Source organism: Bos taurus, chromosome 3 (assembly GCF_002263795.3).
Source record: "Bos taurus isolate L1 Dominette 01449 registration number 42190680 breed Hereford chromosome 3, ARS-UCD2.0, whole genome shotgun sequence".
In the NCBI taxonomy this organism is placed as follows: Eukaryota; Metazoa; Chordata; class Mammalia; order Artiodactyla; family Bovidae; genus Bos; species Bos taurus.
Genome location: NC_037330.1, coordinates 86649347 through 86671444, shown reverse-complemented (window position 1 = coordinate 86671444; position 22098 = coordinate 86649347). Strand labels below are relative to the sequence as shown.

Sequence of the window (22098 nt, the reverse complement as noted above, 5' to 3'; positions counted from 1 at the left end):
CCCTAGTGCTCTGGTGAGAAGAGAATTCATCTAAGGATAAGGCCTGACATGATTCATTTACTGGCTTTGGTGGGTTGATTCTTCAATTACTCAAACGTGGGGTTGGGGGAGTCTCAGGGTACTGAGAAGGTGTCCTTGGATTGCCACCATGGGACAGAGAGAGATGAGCAAAAAGGATATTGATAATTAAGGCAGGCTTGGGTTGTTACTTGTTTAGTATATTGAGCTATTTTGTAAGTTTGAATTTGCAGAAAGATGTATGTATTTGCTAGGAGTTTGAAAATACAGTGTTTTAGGAGTTTGGGGTTTCAGGATCCTAATTCTGACTCTACTAGCATCACACTGTATTTGTCATCCCAGGCTTCACTTTTTCCATCTAGAAAGTGAGTGAGTTGAATTGGTTCACTTTGAAAACTGGATACCAAAATATCCTGAAATACAAATCAGATTACTAAACTGCCCTGCACCTGCCCCCACACTCTATTCTGTGTTTGATAGGTTTTAATTGATTTCATTCTAGCAACCTCTGACTGCTTGATGGCATGAGAAACTGAGGCTGAGAGAGAGGGTTATATGACTTTCCCAAATAGATGATAGAGCCAGAACGTAAACTGGTGTCTCCTGGTCTCTAAATCCCAGCTCATTCCATTTGTCATGCAGTGCTGAAACCCTCTTTAAAGTTGCTTGTCCAGGAAGTACCAGTAACAGGGGTGGTGGTGGTCTTTAAGCCAGCCTAAACATGGTTGCTGCTTCTGCTGCTGCTAAGTCGCTTCAGTCGTGTCCAACTCTGTGTGACCCCATAGATGGCAGCCCGCCAGGCTCCCCCATCCCTGGGATTCTCCAGGCGAGAACACTGGAGTGGGTTGCCGTTTCCTTCTCCAATTCAGGAAAGTGAAAAGTGAAAGTGAAGTTGCTCAGTCGTGTCCGACTCTTCGCCACCCCATGGACTGCAGCCTACCAGGCTCCTCCGTCCATGGGATTTTCCAGGCAAGAGTACTGGAGTGGGTTGCCATTGCTTTCTCCGCCTAAACATGGTACAAAAGAACAAATGGGTTGGCCATGTCACCCTTGTTGGCCATAGGTGAGGAAGAGCCATTCTAAATTAGGTGAGAAGAATGGGACAGGTGGTCATTGGTGCAGTACCAGCACCTTCCTGAGCACCTGGTTTGTAGCCAGCTTAGTGCTTTGTATCCCAGGAGATCTTAATATACATCCAGTTATAAGCTTGTCCGGATATTTACCTATGTGCTTGAGATCAAAGTAAGCTAAATAAAACCCACAGAAAATAATTAACATCTAGATTGCCTGGCTGTGTTTATGACCTAAGACTGACCATCCATCTGTCCATTCATTTAGTCGATTCCATTTCAGAATTTTCTGAGTAAGGCTCTAAACCGTGCCTCACTGTGTATTCAACTACCTGAACATTGAGCTTCAAACCTGTGTTTCAGATTTTTTTTTAATTGATTTTTATTTTTTGGTAAGCATACCCAGGAATCCTTGCTGAGAATTCCTTTGGTTTTACTGTGTTTGCAAATTCAAAATCAAAACAACTTCTAAAGAAATCAGTTTTCACATCTTCTCCTTAAAGTGTGCCAGTGGCTTTATAGCTTCTCAAACTTTAATGTGTAAATGAATCACCTGGAGATCTTACTGAACTGTGGATTCTGACTTAGTAACCCTGAGATGGGACCTGAAAATTTGGGTTTCTAACAAGCTCCCAGGTGGTGCTGATGTTCCTGCCTGCAGATTCACAAAACCACTTTTGGTTCTAAAGGCTTTTCTACCCTTATATCCTGAAAAGTATCTGTGTATGGAGAAGTGGGAAGCAGTTCCTTCTTTTTAGTGGGCCTATGGGGAACTGAGACATAGGAAAGTACTGCTTCCCAGATGGCACTAGTGGTAAAGAACCCACCTGCCAATGCAAGAGATGTAAGAGACACAGGTTTGATCCCTGGGTCTGGAAGATCCCCTGGAGGAGGGCATGGTAACCCACTCCACTATTCTTGCCTGGAGAAATCCTGTGGACAGAGGAGCCTGGCGGGCTCTAGTCCATAGGATCGCGAAGAGTTGTACACAACTGAAGCGACTTAGCATACATGCATACACATAGCTTCACTAACTGTCCAACAGCACATTCAACATCAGAACATGAGACTATGCAAGTTCACAGGGCTGCTAGGTGGTTATTCTTCATTCATTCCTTAGTTTGTCAAATCTTACTTGTGGTCCTGCCGTCAGCTGGCAGTATGGTAGGCACTGGGGGCATGGGTACAAGGAGGACTCAGCCTTACCCTCGAGGGGCACAGTGTCCAGTGGGAACAGTGGTGGGGAAGCATAAGGAAGATAGAAGCATGGACCCAGAGCCAGCAGAACATGCACTGAGCACTGTGATTCAGGAATATGAAAAGTGCTTTTGGGGAAAATAATTTGCTTCCTGGACAAGGTACTTGAGATGAGCCTCAAGATATGACTGGAGGTTTTGCCTAGTAGAGAATAAAGGAAGGATATTCTAGAGAGACTGTTTTTTTGTTATTGTAAGGTACATAGGCCCCAGGACAGGAGCCTGGGATGCTTCCCTGAGAGTAGTAGGAAATGAGACCAGGTAAGTAGCCTGGGCTTGATTTGTTAAGAGCCTGTTTGGTGAGAGAAATTAAGGATGGTTGTTAGCCAAAAGAGGAAATATCCTAGATACCTTGGGCAGGGTGAAAAGATTGGACTAGGAGTAAGAAAATGTGTGTGTGGTGGGGAGTAAGAGCCAGTTATCTTTTTTTTTTTTTAATTTATTTATTTGTTGCCCATGCCACATAGCTTGTGGGAGCTTAGAAATCGAACCCAGGCCCCAGCAGTGAACGTGCCAAGTCCTAACCACTGGACCACCAGGGAATTCCCCAAGAATCAGTTTTCTTATTTTTCTGATTATAGCACTTTATTGGCCTTGCTTTGCTCTTAGGATAAGCTCCAAAATTTGTAATCTGGCTCAGAAGATGGTGTAGGATATCATTTTCACCTCCCCCCTGCTGCTTACTGTGTGTCCCTCACTTTGCTGTCTCCGGTCCATCCATAGTGATCCATCCACTCAGAGTGCCTCAGTCACTCCAGGTCTTTGCCATCTCAGAGTCTTTGACTAGGGGTTGGCCAACTATGGCCATGGGCCGAATCTGGCCTGCTGCCTGCTTTTGGGTGTCCTGGGAGCTGAGAATGGCTTTTACCTTTTCAAATGTTGAATAAGAATTTAAAGAAGAGTCATGTTTTGTGACTGGTGAAAATGAGATGAAATTAAGACTTTGGTGGCCGTGAAGTTTTACTGGCAGCCAGCCACATTATTTGTTTATGGACTGTCTGAGGTACTTTTGTACTTCAGCAGTAGATCTGCATATTTGAGATGGAGATTGCATTTCCTGCAAAGCTGAAAATGTTTACTCTCTTAAATCATTATAGAAAATGTTTGCTGATCTCTGGTCTTAAATGACGCTGGGCCTTCTGATTGAATATTCTTCCCTCTACTCACCATTGATTCTAACTCATCATGTAAATCTCAGTTTTACTGTCACATATTTAAAGAAGCCTTTTCTGACTTTCAAGTAAATCAGAGGTCTTTTGTCATTTTACTCTTTTTTAAAACATTAATTGATTTATTTTTGGCTGAGCTGGGTCTTGGTTGCTTCGTGCAGGCTTTCTCTAGTTGCAATATTCGGGTTTCTCATTGCCTCTTCTATTGTTGTGGAGCATGGGCTCTAGAGCACGTGGGCTTCAGTAGCTGTGGTACTTGGGCTTAGCTGCCTCGAGGCATGTGGGATCTTCCCAGACTGAGGTTCAAACCCATGTCTCCTACATTGGCAGGTGGATTCTTAACCACTGGACCACCAGGGAAGCCCTGTCATTTTACTCTTAAATTTTATTTCATTATATCTTTCATAAATTGTAATGGCATGTCCATTTGTGTAACGACTTGTATAAAGCTCACCCCTTCCAACCATTGTAATCCACAGGAAGATGGAGGTGATGTCCATTTTGTTCCTTGCTGTGTTCCTATATTAATCAAATGCCTGGCACATAATGGGTACTCAATAAATATTTTTTGAATGACTTGAGTGGGACAATAAGGAGCTCTTACAGTTCTCCAGGTGAGAAGTGATGAGACCTGAATTAGGCACAGTGGGATGGAGAGGAGACAGGTTCCCAAAACTGTTAGGGATTAATGTCAGCAGGACATTGAGGCTGATTGGCCACGAGGGGTGAGCTAGGTGGAGGAGTCAGAGCTGACCACTCATTTCAGTATTGCTGTCATTCATGCGCTCCTTGTGCTTAGCCTGGAATCGAATGTCAGAGGCAGTTGGATAGAATTTGGAGTTCAGACTTCCCAGAAGACAGAGTGATGTACTAGGACCACCATGGCTCATGGGCAAAGCCACTTGAGTCCTAGTTCTGCAATATGGAATTTTAATCGTGTCTTTTTCATTTAAGGTTTATGTGTTTTAGGTTGACGTATGTCTCCTTAATAAGAATTGTCAGATAAAAGGAAAAATGCCATTTGAATTTTTCATAACCCCCAGCAGTCTGGCTTCTCCATTTGGTCTCAATGATTCTGACTCTCATCTTAATGAAGGCCAAATGTAAATTAAGTTCTCTCAGGCTGAAACAGCTGGAGTCTCCTATCTTTATAAACATGAAACATCGTAGGGTAACGAGGTGCAGGCTGAGGAAGGTCAAGTAAGTTAACGGGCTGATGCCGATCCTGACAGCTCAGTGTTAATGGAAGATAATTAACTGGCTTGTAGAGGATGCATGGAGATATTCCAACCCCTCTTTTAACTCATTTCCTTTTTTTGCCATTGTCAGCAGAGCAGAAAGCTAATCATTTTATAGTTTGCAGTTTTCATTGTTCATTCCAAAGTCTGGAAGCAACTGGCTAGAATGTCAGAGAATTTTGTTGATGCGTTTAGAACACGTATCTGTCCCTTTCATTTCCCTAGTCCATACACTTCTGCTTCTGTTCTCTTGGTAACATATTGGGAAAATGAGTAAGTGATATTCTGATTGGTTCTAATGTGCTTTTTCCTGTATATGTAGGGTCTTGGGAGCAACCAGGGAGTTTGGATGCCCAGAGAGGTGGTTTGATAACTTCCTGCTAGCTGTGCAAGGTATCAGTTGAATGCTTTGCAGTAGGAACTATTAAAAAGAAAACTGTTAGACTTCAGGAAAGCCCGATCATTGTCTCCTCTGTACAGTGAGAGGCTTGCACAGTAAGTGCCTTGACCAGCCTTATTCTTCTATTCCTCTTGATTATATAGTAAGATCTATTTTCTTTTCTTCAGGTTTCTTGTCTTGAAACTTTATGAAAGATAAACAGTGTCAGTTTCTGTCTTAAAAATGGAGCATTTCTTTTTTGATGGCAATATAGTGGAAACTAGTCTTTCTCTATTAGTTACTCTGGCTTTAAATGCATGCATAGGTCTTGATATTATTTACCTACATTCGTCAGGTCTTTGCCATAGAGCTAATACAAGACAGGAACTTTGGGAGGTAGAACACAGTTGTGTAACAACAACAAGTACTGGATTTGAAGGCAAATGACACTTGCATTGAAATCTTTCTCCGCCATTTACCAGTTTTGCATGACCTTTGACTAAATCAATGTCTGTGATTTTCAGCATGCGTAGCTGTCAAATGACTAATGACAATAATGTCAGTCTTGTGGAATTAATTGTAATTTAGTCAGATATTTGTAAAATATACAGTAGATATTCAAATAGTAGTTTAATTCTCACTTCCACTGTGTTTTAAAATGTTTGTCTCTACTGATGGATATGTCAGTAACGTTCTATAGCCAATTGAGAGAATGTTAAACACTAGAATATCTTATTTCATGTCACTGAGTGTAATGAGTTGCATGTTTTTCCTGTTTGAATAATAGCTAAAGAGAGCATCTAAAAATGACCACAAAATTGTCAGGCAAATCAACAGTCATAGAAAATAGTAGAAGAGTGTAAAACATGTTTTCAGAGTCATTCATTTATCTGAATCCTCCGTATCCTATGTATGATACCTGTACCAGAAGGCAGCCAGCTTTGAACTGCAAAGCAGAGTGACTTACTGAATATCTTGTACATGTTTCCCCTAAAATTCACCAATGCTTACAGCCCCTGAGTTATTTTATTCCACAGTGATTATTTAATTTTTATACTATCTTGTGGTTAGATTTATCATTTTTTATAAATGAGGAAGATGCATGCGTTCTCAGTCGCTTCAGTTGTGTCTGACTCTGTGACTTTATGGACTGTAGCCTGCCAGGCTCCTCTGACCATGGGATTCTCCAGACAGGAATACTGGAGTGGGTTGCCATGTCCTCTTCTAGGGGAATTTCTCCACCCAGGGATCAAACTCACATCTCTTGAGTCTCCTTGCACTACGGGCAGATTCTTTACTGCTGAGCCACTGGGGAAGCCCATAAATGAGGAAACTAAGGCCCCCCAAAAAGGTTAAATGTCTTACTTCTAGCCTCATATCATGTAAGTATATGTACATCAAAAACCATACAAACAGCTCCACCCTGTCTCTTTTCTGTCCTATGGGGGCCTGCCTTCACAAAAAAAGTGATCTCTGCCTTCACAAAATTATAGCCATTTTGAACTAAGCAATAAGAACAGAATAAGGAAATAGATGTGGTTTTGGAGAAGCCTCTTGAGAGTCCCTTGGACTACAAGGAGATCAAACCAGTCAATCCTAAAGGAAATCAGCCCTTAATATTCTTTGGAAGGACTGATGCTGAAGCTCCAATACTTTGGCCACCTGATGTGAAGAGCTGACTCATTTGAAAAGACTCTGCTGCTGGGAAAGATTGAAGGCAGGAGAAGGGGATGACAGAACGAGATGGTTGGATGGCATCACTGACTCAATGGGCATGAGTTTGAGCAAGCTCCAGGAAATGGTGAAGGACAGGGAAGTCTGGTGTGTTGCAGTCCAAGGAGTTGCAAAGATTTGTACACAACTGAACAACAGCAACAGCCAAGGAAATAGATGAAATCAGTAGCTAAAATGTACATAGTTCTTATTATATATCTAGCACTTGTCTAAGCATTTCATCCCAGTTAAACTTATCTGATCTTCACAACCACCCTAGAAAGTAAGTCTCATCTTTTACAGATGACAAAACAGCCTCAGAAATGTTAAACAACTTGCCTGAGGTTATTCAGCTAATAAAAGGCGAGGTTGGGGTTTGAACCTTGGCATTTCAGACCCACAGAATGGGCTTATCACCATTTCAGTCTACTGCTTCTTCAAATGTTTGCCTTCCAGGGTTTGCATAAACTAGTTCAGGGAAAAAACTTGGATGTGACAACTTCAGGAGCATCTGAGGCTGGGAACAATGGGTGCTGGGATCATTTTTTTTCATTTACAAAATATTGGTTGAGTGTTTCCTCTGTGATGAGTATTGGGGATGCCAAGGTGAGCAAGATAGATGAGCGCCCTGCGTAGGCTTCTGGGAACTTAGATTTTGGTGTAGAGAGACAGAAAATAGAACAAATATATATGCAAAGTGATTTTGTTTCCTGGAAAATGCTATGAGGGAGAAACTCAGGTGAACAGATTTGGCATGGCTGGTGTGTTCTCTTGGGAGGTTTCGGTTGACAAGAATGATGAGATTTTCAGGAAGCAGGAGCAGCAGACTCAGTGGAGAGAAGACTCGCAGGGGAGAGAAGCACCTATGAGATCCACCTAGGTCAGCAGGGCCAGGGGCAGGGTATGAGCGAGGCAGACAGGGGCAGAAGGGGGGTTAGAGAAATGACCAAGGGCCAGACCCTACACAGCCTTGAGGTCATTGGCAGGAATTTGGATTTATTCTAAGAGCAGTGGGAAATGGTTGATGGATTTTAAACATGGGTGTGACATGATCTATGTTACGACTTTGGAAAAAAAAATACTTCTGGCACATGTACTGGGTAGATAATAAATATTTGTATAGCAACAACAGAGTTTACACTGCAATGTTAAAGGGAAAAATTATGAGGCTCTACAGTCTTACAAATGCATTTGTTTTAAGAAATTTATAGTATAGGAAAAAATGGCTGCATATATCATTACAAAGCACAATAATGAGATACTATCCATGGTTGGAATAGTTTGCTACTGTTACAGCACAGTGCTCAGGCTTTTATTACTTCTTAGTCTTTTCCATTAAAAAATAATCTTATAGTTCCAGGTATCCTTTCTGGTCTACAGCACTTCATTATTTAGCATGGGATTTTTTTTCGCCCCCGCTGGGATTATTTCCTTAAACCATCTGCACTATATGAAGGGATTTACATACATTATTTCATCTAACCCACTCTGTGACAGGTATTATTATTCCATTATACAGATGAGGAAAACAAGACCCGGGGGCTTGAGTAGTTTTTTTAAAGCTACACAAGTAGGTGGTAGAGCCAGGATTCTCACTAGTCCAGCCTCCAGCCCTGGGCGCTATCCATTGGCCTGCACTGCTCTGTGACTCATTTCTGCCCACGTGCAGGGTTATAGGCTAGCAGCCCACAAACTGAATCTGGTCCCCAGATGGGTTTTGTTGGACCCACCCTGTACTTGAAAAAAAAAAATTCCTTTTTGAATTAGTGTCCAACATAAAAAAAAAAAAAAAAAAGAAATTTCACATAAAAATCCAGATTTCTCTGTTCCTCTCGAAAAAATAATAAAAGGACTTGGCAGTCCTGGGTTCACATTCCCATGTGGGAGGAACTGGCCAGAGCTGCGCTGGGGCTGTCCCTCAAAAAGGGGTGAGTGTCCTGCATTTTACAGGTTCCCCACCCAGCCTGCTTCACCCTTTCCTCTTCCAGCAACTAACCCTCTGGGCGCTTGGAGCTGAGACCCAGGCCGCAAGAATTTGTTCAAGGACTCCATCATTACTTTTCCTATAACAGAATACTTAGAGAAATGGAAAGTCTTGCCAGATGGTGCATTTCTTGATCAGTGGATCTAAGGATACCTTACCCATGTTCTCTTACACCTCTGGATCTTTGCTGAGGTCTTCCTTCTGCATGGTAAACTTACAATGATTTCTTTTCACTTGGGGAAATTTATACCAATTCTTCAAGCTCTGAGAAGCCTTCCTTGACTTTCACCATGGGGTGTTGATTAGAGTCCCACCCTCTGCTCCGCCTATGGCATCTTCCTCTTACCCCTACCCTGGAATTTATTAACCTATTATTGCATCTCATTTATCTCCACGTCTGTGATGTCTGGGGCATTGCTTTGCTTTGTATCTAACAGTGATAACTCAGTAAATATTTTAATGGATGAATGGGTAAACTTACTAAATCATTTGTCATGCCATTTTTGGTTGCTGGGTGTGTCTGTTCTGTTCCAAAGTAAAGATCACTGCATGTCAAGCATATGTTACTTTTCTCTTCCCTATTGTGGAAAAGGAAGTTTGGAGTATTACTGCTCCTTTCCACCCCAGAGCCACCCCTTGGCTGCAGCCTATCACCTCAAGTCACTGCATATTTTGTGTGAAATGAAGCCTCCAGATAGAGGCAGGAACTCCTCTGTTCTTCTCTCCTTGTCTTTGTACTCTGAGGGGACTAACCCCTTTGTGTTGCTTCTTTCATCCCCAAGAAAATTGAAGACACATCATCTGAATCAAACAAGCTCTTTTTTAGAGTGTTTATACTAGGGCCATATTACGTTTGGACCAGATTTCTCCCAGCCTTTGAGCACGGCCGACCGTATTGTCAGCTGGTGTTAGGGCATCTGTTGTGGATTTTCTCTCCAGGGTGGTCTTCCCATAAACTGGGCTCGTAACTGAAATATATGGAGTGTTGAGGCTCATGGCCTGTCTTCATTTACCTGGACAGTGAATCTTTTCTTTATCCCTGCATTTGCATATTTGATTTATATGCCAGCTATGTGCTGTATTCTTTTAGTTTTATAGGCCAACAAAGTGATTTTAAAAAGCAGGCCAAATTTTTTAAAAAAAGAAGGACTTGGCCCGATACCTAATAACATTTAATAAACGTCAGCTATTGTTATGATACTATATTTTGTATTTTACTTTACAGCTTCTATGGCTTGAAACTGTGTTTTCTTTATTTGATTGATGACATGGCCCTGTGAGTTAAATACTGAACGTTTGCTGCATTTTATAGATAAACAGAATAAGCCTCAAATAGATGCAGTGCCTTGTCCACAGGTATCAGGCTTGGGCCTTCATGAAGGTGCTTCTGGCCCTAAATCCTGTCTTGTTTTTTGTTTGTCATCTGTTGCATCATGTTCCTTTCTCATTTAGGTTGGTGGTTTCTGAGCTCCATAAAAGTAGGTACCAAATCTCTTTCCATACCTGTTTCCTCCCCTTACCCAAACGTGGTGCTTGGCATTGAAAACATACTCGATAAATATTTTCCAAATGATTCCTTGTTTTCTGGTCTAAGGCAGACTTATGGCTGAAATAAATAGCAAAGCCCCTGTCCCCAGCTTCCTTGCTGCCAGCCGTCCTGACAAGTGTGTAGGGATGTCAGCTACTTCTAAGAATATATAGAGAAGTGAGAGAACAATTGCTATGTTCCACTGGCCTTATTCTTACATGGTATTATTTTCAATGTAAGACAAAGATTGAACAAAATTCTTTTCTCACCAGGTTAAAATGGAGGTCATATCTATTGGAGGAAAGAACTGTCTTTAGAAAATATGCTAAAAAAGACAGTGTATTTAATGCTTGTTGTGGTATATAGGAACTCATTAGCACGGTCAGCTTCATTGAGGTGAACTGTTCCATTGGAAATCTGGAGGCCCAGGAGAGGTGGATGTTAATTAGGGAAAGGGAGGAGGCAGGCCAGAAGTTAGGAAGGACATAAGTCAGAGCATTCTTCTGAAGTAGTAGTCTCATTTCTCTGAACATACAGGTTGGTTTTATTTTCTTTTGTTGTTGTTCTGTTGTTGTCTTCAAAATGAGAATAACTATTCTGTTATTGTAGGACTATGTTCATTTAATCAGTGAAACAAGCATTCATCTAGTAAATACTGTGAGAAAGGCACTGTGCCTGGGATGGGGAGGCAGAGTGGAAGCCGAGAGCATCCTTTATCTCAAGGGGCTCCCAAGGCTAGGATCAAGTGTAACAGGCTGTGAAAGCCATTTTCCCTCAACACTTTATTGTCAAAATTGTCAAACATACAGAGACGTAGGAACAGTTTTATAATGAACACATAGAACTCTGACCTGGATTCTGTCTTTAGTATTGTACTGTGCTTGGCTTATCATGTGTATGTCCATCTATCTGTCCTTCTGTCCACCCAATCAGGCCATCTTAAGTTTTTGGAATAGGTTGAGTCACTGTTGGGCTTCCCAGATGGTGCTGGTGGTAAAGAACCCGCCTGCCAATGCAGGAAACACAAGAGGCACTGGTTTGATACCTGGGTCGAGACGATCCCCTAGAGGAGGGCATGGCAACCCACTCCAGTATTCTCCCTGGAGAATCCCGTGGACAGAGGAGCCTGGTGGGCTACAGTCCATAGGGCTGCAAAGAGTCGGACATGACTGAAGCAACTTAGCGTGCACGCACAAGACATTATTACACTTGTGAAAGCATGTTGAAATATTAAAACCCTTTACTTTTTTGAGATGCTTATCAATATTACTCAAGATATTGACCCTGTTTGATTGCTATCCATGAACATTATTGACACCTGCACTAGAATTTATTAAATATTCTACCATATGCTCTTAAGTCTGCTATCTCAGTTAATTCGTCTGAAAATCCTATGAAATAGATGTTATCACTTATTTTGAAGATAAAGAAGCTGAAGATGGAGAGAGTTAGATGGATTACCACCTCCCAGCTCTATGACTTCTGGCAGTGCTGGAATGCAAAAACCTGGGTTTTCTAACTCTAGGAAATGGATTTAAGAAGAAGTAAAGGTTATTTGGTCAACTCCAGCCTGTATCAGGCAATGCTCCCCGCCCCCCACCCCCATGCCTACGGATGAGATACCTAGGTAAAGAGAGCTAGTTCTCTTAGTTTAAGCTTCAAATCCCAGACAGCATTTTGTCTAACTCAGATTTTTAAGAGAAATATGAAGTCTAGAATAAAAAATTCTACTTATTTAGACATACGATTGAAGAATCATGCTTGAAATGGGTGAAATCTGAGGTTTCCTCTGCTACACAAGCTCCAACACCTCCCTCTTTCTCTCTGTGACCCAGCACAGGAAGTTACCTCCCAAAGGTCTGGCCTCTTCCTTCTCCTTGCACTCACCTGAAATGTTTACAGTTGGAAAACATGAATAAACGACTCAACTACTTCCTTAACTGTTCTGAACCTGGGGGTCCTGGCGGTACTTCTGTAGCTAAGATGTCACTGGAGTCCAGTCTCTATGCATGAAGCTGTGGCCACTTTGGTGGTTGAATGATAAAGGGATTCCAGGATCTGCATGAAAGCCCACATCTCTGAATCTTTCCTGTATGGAGAGGCTGAGGATTAGGTGAAACTTGGGCACCACCTCAGTAATAAAAGAAAGTCTGATCTCAGCTCTACAGCCTCATCAGTACTCCTACCCACACCTTCTCAAAAAGCTGCTTTAGTCTGGCTTCCAGGCTCTGTCTTCTCAACAGTCAGTGTCTTCTGGCTCAAAAACACAAGACTAGGGAATTAATGAATGGGTAAGTATATCTATATAGAAGACAAGGAAAGCCATACGTGGTCCAATTATGAGTGTTTAATGTATTTTTGCTATTAATACATTTCTAAAGTGCTCAATTCCAGTATAAATCTATTTGGATAAATAGCATACAGAGATAAATACCTGGAAATCAATGTTCTGCATTATTTGAGAAGTGCTGACTGCTTATTGAAAATAAGAAGATATGATCTAATTGGTTATGTCTGGGAGTAATGATGGAGAAGGCAGTGGCAACCCACTCTAGTACTCTTGCCTTGAAAATCCCATAGACAGAGGAGCCTGGTAGGCTGCACTCCAGGGGGTCGCGAAGAGTCGGACAGGACTGAGCGACTTCACTTTTCACTTAGGGAGTGTTCAGAGGGAAATAGAAGCTGCCCGGGTAGTGGCTGCCCTGTTTGGTCTCTGTCTCTCATTCAGTCTTTGTTTAAGGATCAGAATAGTGGCACAGATCGATGTTTTTCTCCCAGTAACGTTGCGTGTGTAGAGTATTGGAGCTTGCCCAAGAAAAGCAAAGTGAGCTACCAGGACATGAGATCTTTTTACCAATCAACTATTGATAGTATTATTAATAATAAGTATTTCATCTTCTCTATTGATATTATTCGCCACTGATTAGCAAAAATGACCAGTCAAGGGCTAGCAGCAGTCAGGGTCTGGCATTTGGGAACAGCTGTTCTCCATGACCCCTGAAGTTCTCTTTCAGTGCTGGTGTTCTGTGAGCCTAAGATAGATAGGGAGAGAATCGGGACTAGAGTGAAGCCTACTGCAGTTGTCTTGGCGTGAGGCCATGTGGTCTGGCTTTGGCCAGAGGTCAGAGACCAGCCCATGGACCTGAGAAAGGGAGTGAATCACTGTGCAAGTATTTATTGAGCACCTCCCATGTCCTGGGAGGCAGCAACAGGGGCAGCAAAGAAGAAATACTAGGTTTGGAGTTCAAGTGGCTAGGGTTTCACTTACTCTCTGCATGATCTTAGGAAATTCATTTCTCTGACGGGCCTTAGTTTCCTGTCCATAAAAGGTATTGACACGAATATTTTGTATCAGAAGGTATTTGGTAAGTTGTAGAGTGCTGGTACGGAGAAGGCAATGGCACCCCACTCCAGTACTCTTGCCTGGAAAATCCCATGGATGGAGGAGCCTGGTAGTCTGCAGTCCATGGGGTCGCAAAGAGTCAGACACAACTAAATGACTTCACTTTCACTTTTCACTTTCACGCATTGGAGAAGGAAATGGCAACCCACTCCAGTGTTCTTGCCTGGAGAATCCCAGGGATGGGGGAGCCTGGTAGGCTGCCGTCCATGGGGTCTCACAGAGTCGGACACGACTGAAGCGACTTAGCAGCAGCAGCAGAGTGCTGGTGGTAGTGATGTATTTTCTGATGATGATTAGAACAGAAAAAGTTGATTTTTAGGAAAAAAAGAGGTTAATGAAGTCTATTTTCCATATGCTCATCTCTAAATGCAGTTAAGAAAGCTAAGGATGAAAGTAAAAATCCATATTTTCTTGAGGTAAGCACTGTTTTTTTTTCTTTAAACTATGCTTAATCTTGCTGGACAGCTCGGGGAATGGGTGGTGTCATTTGTGTTTGAGCAAATGGGGACAGGCTGAGTGTGAGTGTTAGAGCAGGGCATCTAAATTAAAACTAACTCAATCCTCTACCCTTCCTACAACAGCTTACAGTCCCAGGGGGAGAGAAAATCCATCCTCAGATGCCCCAAGCAACTGCTTCCAGAGCAATTTCACTTGCATCGTTATGTGTAACTTTAGGGTACTGTCTTCAGCAAGCAACATTCTTAGGACTATGGCTATAAGAGCGGGCCCGTGTTTCAGAGAAGTCTGAAAATGCTAGCATGGTGCCTATCACTTCCTTCCAGAGTTGACAGGGACATTCATTCATTCAGCAAATATTTGAAATTTGTGTTTGAAATATTGTGTTTCAATATGAAAACATATTGAAAATGTGTTTTATTCCAGGTATTTGGTTAAATGCAGTAAACCAGAGTCCCTGTCCTTAAGCAGCTCATATTCTAGTAGAGGAACAGAAATAAAGGCACAGCGCTCTGTAAGCAGGATGTAAATACACCCATGTTAGGGGAGAGGAGTCGGGAGGAGATGACGTGTAGGCTGGGAGTAGATGGAAGCGGGCGCTCGGCAGGGTGGATGACTGGTGCGGGGAGGGGTCTGGCCGTCCAAGGAAAGCAGGCCTCCTTGGGGCTGCAGTGGGAGCGTGGTGAGAGCCTCGAACGTGAGAAAGCAGTTCTGTGAGTCAGTCTAAAAGCACCTTTTTAGGCCCTTTTGCGAATTCGCTACTATTCATCGTGGGAATTTCCTTTATAAACGTTATGGAATGGAGCCCTAGCCCCAGTCAGAGAAAGTCAGAACTTTCTGTCCCACCTGTTCTGACCATCCCACTGCAGGGCCTGGACCAATGACGACAGGCTTGGCGTGCTCCTGTGGCTGCGGTGTCCTCCCGGGGCCCAAGGAGAACCCTGCTCATTTCAGTCCTCTCAGGACCAGACTAGACAGTGTCCCAGAGCACAAGGCAGGGAATGAGCCCCTGTTGTCTGGGAGGGTGGGATGGAACACCTCCTTGGTGGGCGTGTGACTCAGAGGCGGTGACATCAGCCATGACTTCATTCCCTGAGAGGAGAGGCGGCTGCAGACCACGCGCGGGGCTCCGGCTTCTGCCCTTCCTTCTCCACCTCTGTCTCGTCCTGGGGACGTTGTCGTGGTCCTGCTCTTGTTTGCCATGCATCTTTCACTTTGCTGCTTTTCTGTCCTTCTCATTTTATTCCCTTCTCATGTTTAACCTATTCTTTCCCTTCACCTTTACTTCCCCTTCTCTCTCTCTCTGTCTTTTGCTTTTGTCTTTTTCTTCTTCCTTCCTCTCTTCTACTTTCTTTTGTTTCACTTTCCTTCTCGCTCATCTTCTCTGCTCTTTTGTCTTCCTCTTCCTTATTCTTCCTTTCCCTCTGCCCTTTCTCTTCCTTCTGTGTCTGAAAAGTATATGGAAGCTGGTCCTCCTACCTCTCCCTCCCCTCCAGACTTCCCTCCATGTTGTTGCTATCCTCCCCTTCCTAAAACTGGATCCACAAATCACCCCCTGCTCAGGACTCAAGGTGGTCCCCGTTGTCTTCTGACTTGAGCATCTAATATGAATTTCCCTCTTCCTCCGCCTTGGCACACGTCTCTCAGCCTGACCTTCCCAGCGTTCCTCTCTCATGACCATGGATAGTGTTGCTGCTTCTTCCTGCACTTTGCTCAAGCCGTCACTGGAGCTGGACGTCTCCATCCCGTCTTCCTTAGTCTTTGCCTTCTCTCCACACTGAGGTCAGGCTCTCCCTCGCAAGTAATACCACCCCTCTGCTGCCTGCCCACAGCAGTGCCTTTCTTTCATGACCATGCAGCATTCTCAGTTTATAAATCAGATGTTTTCAAACTTAAGAATTATTTTTTGCTGCTTATCCATCCCTGCTGAGTGTTTCCTATGCAGATTCTTTGCTCCACCTGGCCAATAAGCAACCTAAGAATTAGGACCAGTATATTCCTGCCTTTCATCTATGGTTAACTTCATGTGTAGCACACACCCAGCACAAACTGGGACTGATGGACAAACTGTTGCGTGGTCAATAAGTATTTCATTTAAGAAATCATTATTTCATGTTATCTCAGGGACACAGGTGGATAAATTATGATCTCTTCTTAAAAGGACCTAAGAGTCTAATAAGGGAGACAGATTGGTCCCATATAATTTGAGAAAAGTAAGGATTGTGAGGGAAACTAACATTTACTTGTGATTGTGCCAGGATGAACATTGTGACATGTATAACCTCATTGAATTGAATCCTAACAGTGCGAGTTAAACATTGCTGTAAGTGAACAAAGGGAGACCCAGAGATATTAGGTGACTATTGTTCAGAAGTAATGTAATTACCAAGTAGGAGAACCTAGCGTTAAAAATTTTTTTATTATTTTAAAAATGTATTTTATTAAAGTATAATTGATTTACAATGTTGTGTTAATTTCTGCTGTACAGCAAAGTGATTCAGTTATATATATGTGTGTCTATATATATGTATACACATATATAAATATGTATATATACACACATATATAAATATTCTTTTAAATGTTCTTTTTCATTATGGTTTATCACAGGATATCAAATACAGTTCCCTGTGCTATACCATAGGACCTTGTTGTTTTTCCATTCTATGCGTAATATTTTTCCTCTGCCAATCCCAAACTCAATTTATCTCTCTCCCACCTTCTTTCTTCCTTGGCAACCAAAAACCTGTTCTCTATGTCTAAGTTTGTTTCTGTTCTGTAGATAAGTTCATTTGTGTCGTATTTTTAATCCTACATATGTGATACCATCTATTTGTCTTTTTCTTTGTCCAACTTCACTTAGTATACTGATCTCTAGTTACATCCATGTGGCTGCAAATGGCATTATTTTTGTATTACTGAGGAGTATTTCGTTGTATATATGTACCACATCTTTGCGGATCTTCCCAACCCAGGGATGGACCCCGGGTCCCCCGCGTTGTAGACAGACGCTTTCCCGTCTGAGCCACCAGGGAAGTACGTTCATCTGTCGATGGACATTTGTATTGTTTCCTTGTCTTGGCTATTGTCAACAGTGCTACAGTGAACACTGGGGTGCATGCATCTTTTGAATTATAGTTTTGTCACTATATGCCCAGGAGTGGGATTGCTGGATCATGTGGTAACTCTGGTTTTAGCTTTGTGTGGAACCTCCATACTGTTTTCCATGCTGTCTGTACCAATTTACATTCCTACCAACAGTGTAGGAGGGTTCCCTTGGGAGAAACAAGGTTGAAACTAAAGTGTGTCAGTCTCCAAAGCCCATTGTCCTTCCTGAAAATGGAAATGTGGTGGAGCAGACATTCTAACTAATACAGAAATCACTTAAGAAGTGGTTACTCTGCGCCAGACGTTGTTCTGGACACTTGACATACCCTTGCTCATTGTTCTCTCAGTAGCTGTGTGGTAAAGGTGGTGCTGTGCCCTCCGTAGTCACCATAGACAGAGAGATCGAAGTGAAGGGTAGTTGAGTAGCTCTCCCAAGGCCATGATGCATTAGATCTGGGATTTTCACTCTTGCAGTCTGTCTGTGAAGAAGAAGCAGTGGAGAGTGCAAAGGCACCTCTGTGTGGAGTAGAACATTGTGTTACTAGAGCTACCATTGCATCAGTCAGTTTGAGGAATCAGAGAGAGGGTGGGGAGGGGTGGTGTTGAAAGGCAAACATGTTGAGAGATGAGGCTAAAGGGAAGCCTGGGGCCAGGCCACAAAATCCTTATAGTGTTCAGTGCCCTCTGTAAGGACTCTTTACAGAAGATGGAGAAGTGTTCCTTAGAAAGGATGTTTTCTGTGATGTTGGGCAGTTATGCACCATCATAAGGAAGAGTTCATGAAGTTCTGATCTTCTGCTACTTGAGTAGTGAAGGGATCCTTAGTTGTGGACCTTGTCCACAGACATATATATCATACGATACATATGTGTATACAGAAAACGAAGATCATGGCATCTGGTCCCATCACTTCATGAGAAATAGATGGGGAAACAGTGGAAACAGTGTCAGACTTTATTTTTTTGGGCTCCAAAATCACTGCAGATGGTAACTGCAGCCATGAAATTAAAAGACGTTTACTCCTTGGGAGAAAAGTTATGACCAACCTAGACTGCATATTCAAAAGCAGAGACATTACTTTGCCAACAAAGGTCCATCTAGTCAAGGCTATGGTTTTTCCTGTGGTCATGTATGGATGTGAGAGTTGGACTGTGAAGAAGGCTGAGCACCGAAGAATTGATGCTTTTGAACTGTGGTGCTGGAGAAGACTCTTGAGAGTCCCTTGGACTGCAAGGAGATCCAACCAGTCCATTCTGAAGGAGATCAGCCCTGGGATTTCTTTGGAAGGAATGATGCTGAAGCTGAAACTCCAGTACTTTGGCCACCTCATGCGAAGAGTTGACTCATTGGAAAAGACTCTGATGCTGGGAGGGATTGGGGGCAAGAGGAGAAAGGGACGACAGAGGATGAGATGGCTGGATGGCATCACTGACTCGATGGACGTGAGTCTGGGGGAACTCCGGGAGTTGGTGACGAACAGGGAGGCCTGGCGTGCTGCGATTCATGGGGTCGCAAAGAGTCAGACACGACTGAGCGACTGAACTGAACTGATGCAGATGATATGCACCATATCTTTATCCATTCATCTGTCAGTGGAAGTTTAGGTTGTTTCCACACACACACCCAAACCCACACACACCCAGATAAGTCCCCCAAGAAGGGCCAAATGGAACTGTGAAGTACACCCATCCTTTATGTGTTGGTATAAGTAACGTTTGGGTTGAAGGAAACTGGAGAAAAAAGAGGAAGGCCATCCCTGCGAGCCAGCCTGGACCTGCCGCCAGCTTGTCCTCAGATGTCCCAGAGCACGCGACACCTGACGGAGCACTTTTCCCGCTTCAGCCCCCTCTCCAGTGTGCTTGGCAGACGTTCAGGGTAGTACTGCACTGACCCAGGAGTCCCAGCCAGGAAGTGAATGAATCCATTTTCCAATTAAAATGAAACTTCTCCAAAGGACCTGCTCACCCTGAGAAGAGAAATTTATCTTCCTGGCAGTCTGGCTTGGCTGCGATATGTCTGTGCCCCTAAGACAGACAGTGAAAAGCCATTAACTTGAATGAGAAAAGAGAAACTGTGACAGTCCTTATTCACAACCTCATTCATTTATCCATTCATTTCTTATTTCCATTTCCATAAACTCCTATTTTGGTTGCACATCTATGCTCATTCATTTATTTCTTCATTCATTCAGCTAATGTTATTCATCATCAGATAGAATGCAAGGTCCTAGCAGCAGAGAGACTGAACAAAAACACAGTCCACGACTCTTAAGAATTTGCAGTGTAGCTAGGGAGACAGACACGTGAATGGACAATGGGAAGTGTCATGGTGGGGCTAGCCACTGAGTGTTATGGAGGAGCATAGCGCAGCAGCACCCGACTCGGTGTGGGGGAATCAAAGATGTCATGGAGTGCATGAGTCTTAAATGATGATCGCATGTTGGCCAGGTGAGAGAGGGAGAGTATCCAGATAAGCAACACTGTGGATAAAGACGTAATAATAATGGTGAGAAAAAGGACAGTTTAGTGCAGTTATCTCAGAGATGGAGAATATCAGAGAGGAAGCTGCCAAGTAAGACATGGTTTACTTGTAATAAATTTACATGTAAATAAATTTAATCATTTTTTTTAAAGAAGACAATGTCTTTTTTTGTTTGTTTTTATATGGACCATTTTTAAAGTCATCATTGCATTTGTTGCTATATTGCTTGTGTTTTACATTTTGTTTTTTTGACCACAAGTCATGTGTGATCTTAGCTACCCATCAGGGATCAAACCTGCATACCCCACACTGGAAGGCGAGTCTTAACCACTGGACCTCCAGGGAAGTCCTTAGTCTTTAACTCCAAAGGTGGTAGAAAACTTTGAAAGGTCCCTGTGGGTGGAGCTGTGTCTGCTGTTTGCTCTCATGTCCCTAGCACTGAGCACAGAGCCTGATGTGTAGAGGATGCAGAATGAAGAATGAATGAATGATTTACATAGTCAAATATACATTTTACGTAGGCCATTGTATTCTTTTTTTTTAATTTTGTTATTTTTTAAGTTTAAATTTATTAATTTTAATTGGAGGCTAATTACTTTACAATATTGTATTGGTTTTGCCATACATCAACATGAATCTGCCACGGGTGGTGCTCCCCATCCTGAACCCCCCTCCCACCTCCCTCCCTGTACCATCCTTCTGGGTCATCCCAGTGCACCAGCCCCAAGCATCCTGTATCCTGCATCGAACCTGAACTGGCGATTCATTTCTTATATGATATTATACATGTTTCAATGCCATTCTCCCAAATCATCCCCCACTCTCCCTCTCCCACAGAGTCCAAAATACTGTTCTATACATCTGTGTCTCTTTTGCTGTCTCGCATACAGGGTTATTATTACCATCTTTCTAAATTCCATATATATGCATTAGTATACTGTACTGGCGGAGAAGGCAATGGCACCCCACTCCAGTACTCTTGCCTGGAAAATCCCATGGATGGAGGAGCCTGGTAGGCTGCAGTCCATGGGGTCGCAGAGAGTTGGACACAACTGCGCGACTTCATTTTCGTTTTTCACTTTCATGCATTGGAGAAGGAAATGGAAACCCACTCCAGTGTTCAATGGCAACCCACTCCAGTGTTCTTGCCTGGAGAATCCCAGGGATGGGGGAGCCTGGTGGGCTACCGTCTATGGGGTCGCACAGAGTTGGTCATGACTGAAGCAACTTAGCAGCAGCAGCATACTGTATTAATGCTTTTCTTTCTGGCTTACTTCACTCTGTATAATAGGCTCCAGTTTCATCCACCTCATTAGAACTGATGCAAATGTATTCTTTTTAATGGCTGAGTAATACTCCATTGTGTATATGTACCACAGCTTTCTTATCCATTCATGTGCTGATGGACATCTAGGTTGCTTCCATGTCCTGGCTATTATAAACAGTGCTGCGATGAACACTGGCCATTGTATTCTAATTGGCTGTGTAGAGGGTGGGAATTGAAGGGGGTTAAAGTTTGAAAGAGGCCATATCAACTAGGGAGATAACAAACCACCTTAGCACTTAATAGAGTAAAAGAGCAACTATTTATTTACCTTGTAATTACACAGGTTACTATTTGGGATGGGCTAAGGGAAATGGATTTTCTGGTCTCTGCTGAATGTGTTCAAGAGTCCCTGGAGGGCTGCTAGCTTTCCTGATCTGGGCTCTTCTCATCTCTCTTGAAAGCATGGAGCCTTAGCCGAGATGGTTTGTTTTTGCTCCAAGGGTCCTCTCATCCTCCAGGTTTCTGAGTTGCCTCATGCCGCAGCTCTATGCTCCAAGGAGGAAAAAAGCAAGGTCTTTGAGACCTCTATTTAGGAGCATCACAGTGGTGCTTCTGCTTCATTGCATTGGTTAAACCAGATACTGTGCCCAGCCCTAGTGATCTCCATGTGGTGGAGAAACAGGTTCACCTTCTTATTTTTATTTTAGATGAAGTATAGGTGATTTACCATGTTATATTCTGCTGTACAGCAAAATGATTCGTTTATACATATATGTAATTTTTTAGTATTTTTTTCCATTATGGTGTATCATAGGATATTGAATATGGTTCTCTGTGCTATACAGTAGGGCCTTGTTGTCTACCTATTCTCTCTATAATAGTTTCCATCTGCTTACTGCAACCTTCCAGTCCATCCCTTCCCCAGCCCCCTCCCCCTTGGCAACCACAAGTTTGTTGTTTATGTCCATGAGTCTGTCTCTGTTTTGTAGGTAAGTTCATTTGTCTCATATTTTAGATTCCACATATAG

At 42.9% G+C, this 22098-nt stretch overlaps 1 protein-coding gene across 10 annotated transcripts in view; it reads left to right on the top strand.

The window, feature by feature from the left end:
• Positions 1 to 22098, top strand: part of FGGY (FGGY carbohydrate kinase domain containing) — a 523600-nt gene that overhangs the window by 46554 nt on the left and 454948 nt on the right. The window lies entirely within an intron of this gene.